Source organism: Xyrauchen texanus, chromosome 17 (assembly GCF_025860055.1).
Source record: "Xyrauchen texanus isolate HMW12.3.18 chromosome 17, RBS_HiC_50CHRs, whole genome shotgun sequence".
Taxonomy (NCBI): Eukaryota; Metazoa; Chordata; class Actinopteri; order Cypriniformes; family Catostomidae; genus Xyrauchen; species Xyrauchen texanus.
This window is the reverse complement of record NC_068292.1, coordinates 37,696,467-37,704,590: the sequence shown is the minus strand read 5'-3', so window position 1 is coordinate 37,704,590 and position 8,124 is coordinate 37,696,467.

Genomic DNA, 8,124 nt, shown 5'->3' with positions numbered 1-8,124 from the left:
ACCAGAAAAGAATGAAACTGTGGTGCAGAACGCTGGATTTTTAACTGCGAAGAAGCCTGAAATACATTGTGGACTCTTATTACGCAGACCTGGCTCTCTTACAATGCTTTTAAAGTTTTTTTTTATAGCCTATATATTCACCAGATGAATTGTTTTGTAAATAAGTATTTCATAAGATGAGATTTTTTAGGACACAATGTATGTGCTGTGATATATATATATATTGTTGTTGCACATCTATCGTTTATTTCACCAGGAAACTGCCACGATATATATATAAGACATCACGTAAAAATCATTTTGCAAACATCTTGGTGTAGTAGCATGATTCTATGGGACCAGGTTGCACATAGATTATATTGAAGGAGTGATCTGAGTTATATTGTGCCCAGAATATCAGACTTGGGTGTAGTCTCTTTGACTTGGACTAGTAAGTAACCTCCCCGAACACCCTAGCAATCGCAGAGCAATTTGCTAACTTCATATCAATGCCCAATATTCATGTCAACAGCCTAGTATTGTGGCAGCAAGTTTTGCATGGGTAAGCTCTAATCACAAAAAAAAAACTATTTCTTATTAATATTGCTGCATCACAAACATTCTCATTGCACATGTGGACCAACCAGTGATCAAAATATCTACTGTTCAAATATTTACTTTCCATTTTTATATTTCATGCCCACCCTGCCTGTCACTGCTTTAATTAAAAAAAGATCAGCATATGGTTGTGTATAAATTGTTGAAAAAGGGAAGCATATGGCTGTAAAAGAGAATATGGAACAGCATGAAAGAGACACATTGGCGTTACTCGACGGTCATTTGATGTGTGAAGGAATCTTTTTTTTTTTTTTATATTACTCCAGTGGGACAAGTTGGCAGCTGTCTTCTGTCGAACTTCTGACGCAACCAGCTTGTTCACTTTCCCAAGTAGAATCAGAATTACTAGGCATCCTTTTCAGGCTTAATTGTTCTTTTCTCTTTTAATGTCACTTCATGAGGACGCAACACGCTCCCTCTGTTGACAGAGCGACTTATCGGGAGTTCCATTGCCCTGATGTATGAAAATCAAAAGCCAAAATGAAATATTATGATTCTTAAAGCTGTTTGGTGGACTTTAAAATTCTCTTTCCATCTGCGTATATTTCATGCTCAATCTAGGTCACTAAATACCCCCACGGATCTGAGAGACCATTTTTGGCACCAGTTTCCAAATCTTAGAATGAAATATGATAATTAAGTCTTGTTTGTGTTTTGACATGCTTTTTTAAGTTCAACAATAAGCAGTACATTACATAATGATGGCAAATCCTCATGTCTGGAGGAAACCAGGCACTGGTCATCACCTGGCCAATACCATCCCTACAGTGAAGCATGGTGGTGGCAGCATCATGCTGTGGGGATGTTTTTCAGGGGCAGGAACTGAGAGACTAGTCGGGATCGAGGGAAATATGAATGCAGCAATCTACAGCGAGATCCTTGATGAAAACCTGCTCCAGAGCACTCTGGACCTCTGACTGGGGTGAAGGTTCATCTTCCAACAGGACAACAACCCTAAGCACACAGCCAAGATAACAAAGGAGTGGCTACGGGAAAACTCTGTGAATGTCCTTGAGTGGCCCAGTCAGAGCCCAGACTTGAACCCGATTGAACATTTGGAGAGATCTGAAAATGGCTGTGCACCGACGCTCCCCTTCCAACCTGATGGAGCTTGAGAGGTCCTGCAAAGATAATGGTAGAAACTGACCAAAAATAGGTGTGCCAAGCTTGTAGCATCATACACAAAAAGACTTGAGGCTGTAATTGGTGCCAAAGGTGCTTCAACAAAGTAATGAGGAAAGGTTTTGAATACTTATGTACATGTGATTTTTTTTTTTTTTTTTTTTTTTATACATTTGCAAAGATTTCAAACAAACTTCTTTCACGTTGTCCTTATGGGGTATTGTTTGTAGAATTGAGGAAAATAATGAATTTAATTAATTTTGGAATAAGGCTGTAACATAACAAAATGTGAAAAATGTGAAGCGCTGTGAATACTTTCCAGATGCACTGTACTCTGCGCTTCAGTAGCATAGACCGGAAACTTAGGGTAAGAGGGGAAATGGGATCAGGACAGGACCCAGCTCTATTGTAACCCATGAAAACCCATTGTTTTTTTGACCTCACATTAGTCCATAGCAGCACTATAGCAGTATATGGAACTTTAGAAAATGCTCTCCTTTGACACATTTTTAAATGATGGGATCATACAGAAGGTTCCCCTATGACATCTATGGCATCTTATGGATCTTTAAAAAGATAAATGCAACATATGGAATTTATTAAATATCAAATGAAACTTTCATACTAGAAGATTCTACTATGGTGTCATATGAAACTTGAAAAGGTTCTTCCATGCATCGTATGGAATAAAAAAAATATTTGATTGCATCATGTGAAACTTTATGTAATGACATCGTAGGAACTCAAGATGTTCTGTGGCATCACATGGAATGTTATTATATCAAATTAAACGTAAGAATTTTTTTTTATAGTATTCTATGGAACTTAAAAAGGTTCTCATACTCTGGAAAAAAAAATTGGATTGGATTTACTTAAAATATATATGTAGCATTTTTGCATCACACTTTTTAAGTAAATTCAACTTATGGTCATTTTATGTCTGTACGACTAGAAAACCTTTGTTAGAGACACACATATATCAGTTAATTCAACTTTGTTTTCTTAAAAATGTAAGTCAGACAAATAAGATTTAACAAATAATAGCAAGTTGTTTCAAATTAACATTTATATCACTGTTTCTACTGAATTTTATGGACATAATTTTATGATAATAATGACCGAGGTCAGTCATTAAACTATTTCTCAAAGAAGTACTATTAAGCTGCACTTTAGCTAAGCACATTCACATGCACAAGGTAAAAATACTTTGATTGAACAGGATCCCATTTCACCAAAGGGAACACAAATCACCATAATGGTGACTACACAAAACGGCTATTTACAGTAAAACAGCATCAACAATACTAAAACGAGCTCAAATCGATATGAATTCCTTATAACAACTAATGAATGCCCCATAAGTTTCTTTTGACCAAGCAAACATGCTTTAATTATTCAAGCACTAGGACTTATGGGTATTTCCCACAACCTCAGTTCTGTACTTGATCATTTGAGTTAATTGTACTTAAAACCTTAATTTTATGTATTTTAAGCAGAAGTTCAGAACTCAAAATTGTTTGTTTCACTCTAATTTCACCTTAAAATTTATATTTTGTGTTGTGCTTATTAATGAAAATTAAGTCAAATTCAAAAATGTATAAATATGTACATTTCTGAGAAGAGGCTATTTATTTGTTGATTGTTGAGCCAACTAATCTCTATCTCCCGCTTGCAATATGTTCATAATTCTGCTACGAGAGTACTAACTGACACTAAACAATCTGCACATATTACTCCCATCCTACCTTCACTGGCTACCTGTCACATCGTATTGCATACAAATTCTCCTGCTTACATTTAAGTCACTGCACGGTCTAGCTCCTTCTTACCTTTCTGATTTACTTTCTCCCTATATTCCTCCTCACTCACTCCGATCTTCTGGATGCAAACAACTTCTTGTTCCTAGAGTCCACCTTTCTTCAATGGGCGGCAGGTCTTTTTCTGTTGTGGCTACCTCTATCTCTGAATTCGAATCTCAGCTCAAAACCTATTTCTTTTCCCAATATTATCAGTCATAATGTGCATATGCTTCGTGTTCTGCACAATGTATTTGTATGCTTATGTGGATTCTGATTGGGCCACTGCTTACTCTTTCTATACTCTCTACACAATGTTATGTGTTCTTTTGTACTGGATTGATTGCACCATCTGATATCTGCTATATGAAACTGCATTTGTTTTTGTTCCGGACTGGGCAACTGTCCACTGAGTATGTTACTGTTCTTTATTGTGAAGCGTCCTTGAGCTCTGGAAAGGCTCTATATAAATTAAACATATTATTATTATTATTATTATTCAGTGTATGACATCATACAACTTATAAAACTTAAAATGGCTTTCAAATTGTTCAATTATGGCATCATACAGAACAGAATGTTTAATATGAAAAATCCATAACTTGTATCATCCCTAAAATCTTCCAATCAAACAGTTTTGTTTTTTCTTGAAACCAAACCAATAAACTAAAACATCACATACATTGTCAGTTATTTGTGGACTGACTGAAGCTTGATCATTTAAATACAACATTTCTTGGGCAAGGCCAACATGATATTCGTCCTCAAACTTACCACTTTAAATCATTGTAAGTATGTATTGCTTTGCAGTTGTTAATTGTGAACTTACAAGATATTTATTCACACTTCACTGTTCACCCCACATCAACAGTAGCCTACAATTTATTTCCATCGCTGCACTGGTGACTCTCAATGGGAGCATCTGACAAATGGATGATTTACCTTTATAATACATTCACACATCAGGGGCTGTGTACAAAGATAGGATGTTTTATTCCTCCTGTGATTAAGTGACAGCAAGTCATTTTTCATTTTCAAACAAATGCACGTCAGCCTCTGTGCTGTTGCCGTCTTGTTTATAACCCAATGACAAGCTATTTTTCTAGGATTGATTGCTGTGTTAGTCATTGTCTCATGGATCCTCAAGCGTGCTAAAGATTTAGAGGATTTCAGGACTCAATGTTGCTAACTTGAAAACAGGCACATACAGTAACTGCAGGTGGGCCATACACTCAATCACTGTACAATTTTTGTATCAAATGAAATACTGTATCACTGAATATGTCTTTAAACCACTGAGTTAAGGCAGTTCTGTGTAGCTTCTGTATGGCCTACAGATGAAATGCTGCATACAAAGGTTTCTAAAATATGCCGCTCTGAACAGCCTCATCTCTTAGTAGCAAAGGCGGTTCTGATACAGATTTGGTTCGCTGTAAAATCAAATGCTGTATCAGAGCCGTCTTAATTTTGGCCCGCCATGACAATAAGGGCGTTTGCAACCTGACCCAATCCCGACGGGACCCGACAAACTGTCGGGTTTGGGTCCGTTTTTCAAACATGACTTTGGGTTCAGGTGGGGTTTGTAATTATGTGGTGGTGGTGTAGTGGGCTAAAGCACATAAATGTTAATCAAAAGGTCGCTGGTTCGATCCCCACAGCCACCACCACCATTGTGTCCTTCAGCAAGACACTTAACTCCAGGTTGCTCCGGGGGGATTGTCCCTGTAATAAGTGCTCTGTAAGCCGCTTTGGATAAAAGCGCCTGCCAAATGCATAAATGTAAATGTACTTGTTTCACACATGCACTTTAACTCACAAGCATGAACAGAATATTTAGGGGCTGTACACATTGAACGGGTTTTTGTCTGCATGTGCAATGTTTTTCAATTGTCTTCCTATGTAAACATGCGCTGGACGGATTTTTTTTAATCTGTTTCTTCTTCTTGCTCAAGACTGCCACATTCTTTAGACACCATGTCAAGTTAAAAAGGTTGTACATTTTTTTTTAAATCTAGAGAATCCTGCATTTTTTTTTTCATTCGTTGTACTGTCTTGACTTTTTTACAAGGTTATGTAGTTCAGTTTGCAAAAAAGGCTTCATATGACTGTTTCACAGTTAAACATGCTTCTGCACCAAGCAAGTTTTAGCGCATGATAAACGGTATATATAATTTATAAGCCAATGTTTTTTCCCTTCTGCTCTGATAAGCTAAGTAGCTGTATGTTTGCTGTTACTATAGCCTACTCTTATGAATGTTGCCTGCGATACTCAACTAAAATTACAGCCTATTGAAACAAATTGAATTGCTTGGAAAATAAATTTAAAAAAGAGTGAGCTATTTCAGGTACGTTTCAGGTATAGGCTTTGTTTTAAAGGTGCACTCAGTTACTTTTGTCTTTGTGTAATCTTGGTCTTACATTGACACCTAGTGACTTGGATGCAGCATCATTTAAAATCAGTAGTTTTCAGTTTCAAATCTAAATCTTCTTGGGTGCAGTTCAGAGCAGCATAGCAGACAGTCATGACAGTGATGGGACATACTGTATACCATTCTACAATAAACATCAGATTTACACAATTTGCATAACTAATATACACATAATTATGCACAATACAATATACTAATAATAATATACAATGTACAGTATACAATACACACAATATAGAATACACAGTATACAGTAAAAATAGTATATATAAAATATACAGTATTGTGCTGTATTGACATTCAGTCTGTCTGTTGATAGTCAGTTGCCAGTGTGTTGTTAAGATAAAATATATTAATTACAGTCCAGTGTGAGATTAATAAAGTGCAGTGCTGATGTATACTGATCGTGAGAGATCAGGAGTTCAAAAGTCTGATTGCTTGTGGGAAGAAGCTGTCATGAAGTCAGCTGGTTTGGGTCCTGATGCTGCGATATGGCTCGGATGGCTGGAGTCTGTGATGATCCTCCAAGATTTTTTCACACACTGCCTGATATATATGTCCTGGAGGGAAGGAAGCTGACCTCCGATGATGTGTCTGGCAGTTCGCACCACCCTTTGCAGGGCTTTGCGGTTGATGGTGGTGCTGTTGTAGTCCAGGCAGTGATGCGGCCAGTCAAGATGCTTTCTTTTGGATGTCATTTTAGAAATGTAGTTTTCATAGTCAGCCATGATTACTTTAATCAATGAGAGAAAGTTTCAGCTAATAGGTTGGTTACTGAAATTAAGAAAGTACTATTCAGCTGGTCATGTGATACTAACATGACATCCCCCATTTGCGGACCCTCTCCATGTACTGTTGAATTAAACAGCTTTTATAAGGTTGATGATATAACTGGAGTCTTCATTTTGATGTCATGATTTCCTACATATATTAATCATAGAAGTTTATGAAAGTCTTTAGGAGTTAAACTTTTTTAATGAAGACAAAATTACTGAGTGCACGATTAAGGCTTATGCAGACTTTTACATGAGACTCCATAATCTACTTTCAAGTGTGTGATGCATTGGCTCAGTTCTAAAAACAGTATGATTCCAACATAGGCAGCATTGCAACAATCTTGAGTCTGATTTCATCAAAAATGACAGTGGCAAATTTGTTTGCTAAATTATATTACATGACTCCTATACGAGACACTTCCAGTGTGAAATCTCCACTGAGTGGCGCTAAAGGCGAGTTAAATTTCATCCCAAACAGGTGAGGTTTTTAAGTTTTATGCTTTAAAGACTTTACAATCAACAAAATCATCCACCATACCCCACTCTAACCCTTCAACTAAAAACCTAACCCGTAGCTACAGACATGTGACATGAAAATGCAATTTCTGAAGTAACTAAGTCATTTTGTGACATGTTTCAACTTGCGTGCTCTTCAGGACTCATACCCCTTTGTATTGCATGTGCAATGTTCTTATCATTTGAGCTACCGTGTAATTTAACCCCACTTGAACAAGCATCAAAATGTAGGTTATGCAATACAAATGTTATATTGTATAGCCTTACAAGTTAAAGTGTTTTGATGTCCAAACAGAGAGAAAAGTAAGTGTTTATGAACTGAAAATATTCTATTTCGCCTTTGTAAAAAGCCAATTTTGAATTATTATTTGTACCTATTTTCTTTTTTGGAGGCCCACACAAACAGCAAATGCCTACTGCCTACACCCAGTAATAGTTTGTGGTAATACTCGAGCGGTGGTGCTTTAATTTAAGTTGGCCTTTTCCTCCAGTGATATACAGTCACAATCTAGAAACTGTCATTGTGCGTTCATTACACATAAGGGAGTTCTCCCAGAGCCCAAACTGTCCATCAGTAGTCTGTGTGGTCTTCTGTTGCCCCATTGCTTGTCACAACATGGACATCCTCACACCGGAGAGGAGCATCTGAATGTGACCCCTGGTCAGCAGAAGTGTGGTCAATGAGGCGAATAGACAGATATATGAGCTAATCCTCCCCCGATGCTTCATTAGTTGAAGATGATGAAAAATATCTTGATTGCCTAGAGAGAAAAAAGAGCTTCATTTTTCACCGTCAAAAGCTTAAAGACCTCCAAATTGTTCAGTAATTAAAGCAGGAAGCGTACTTATGCCTGTTTAAAATTCATACTGTGAGATGATGTCTCAGGA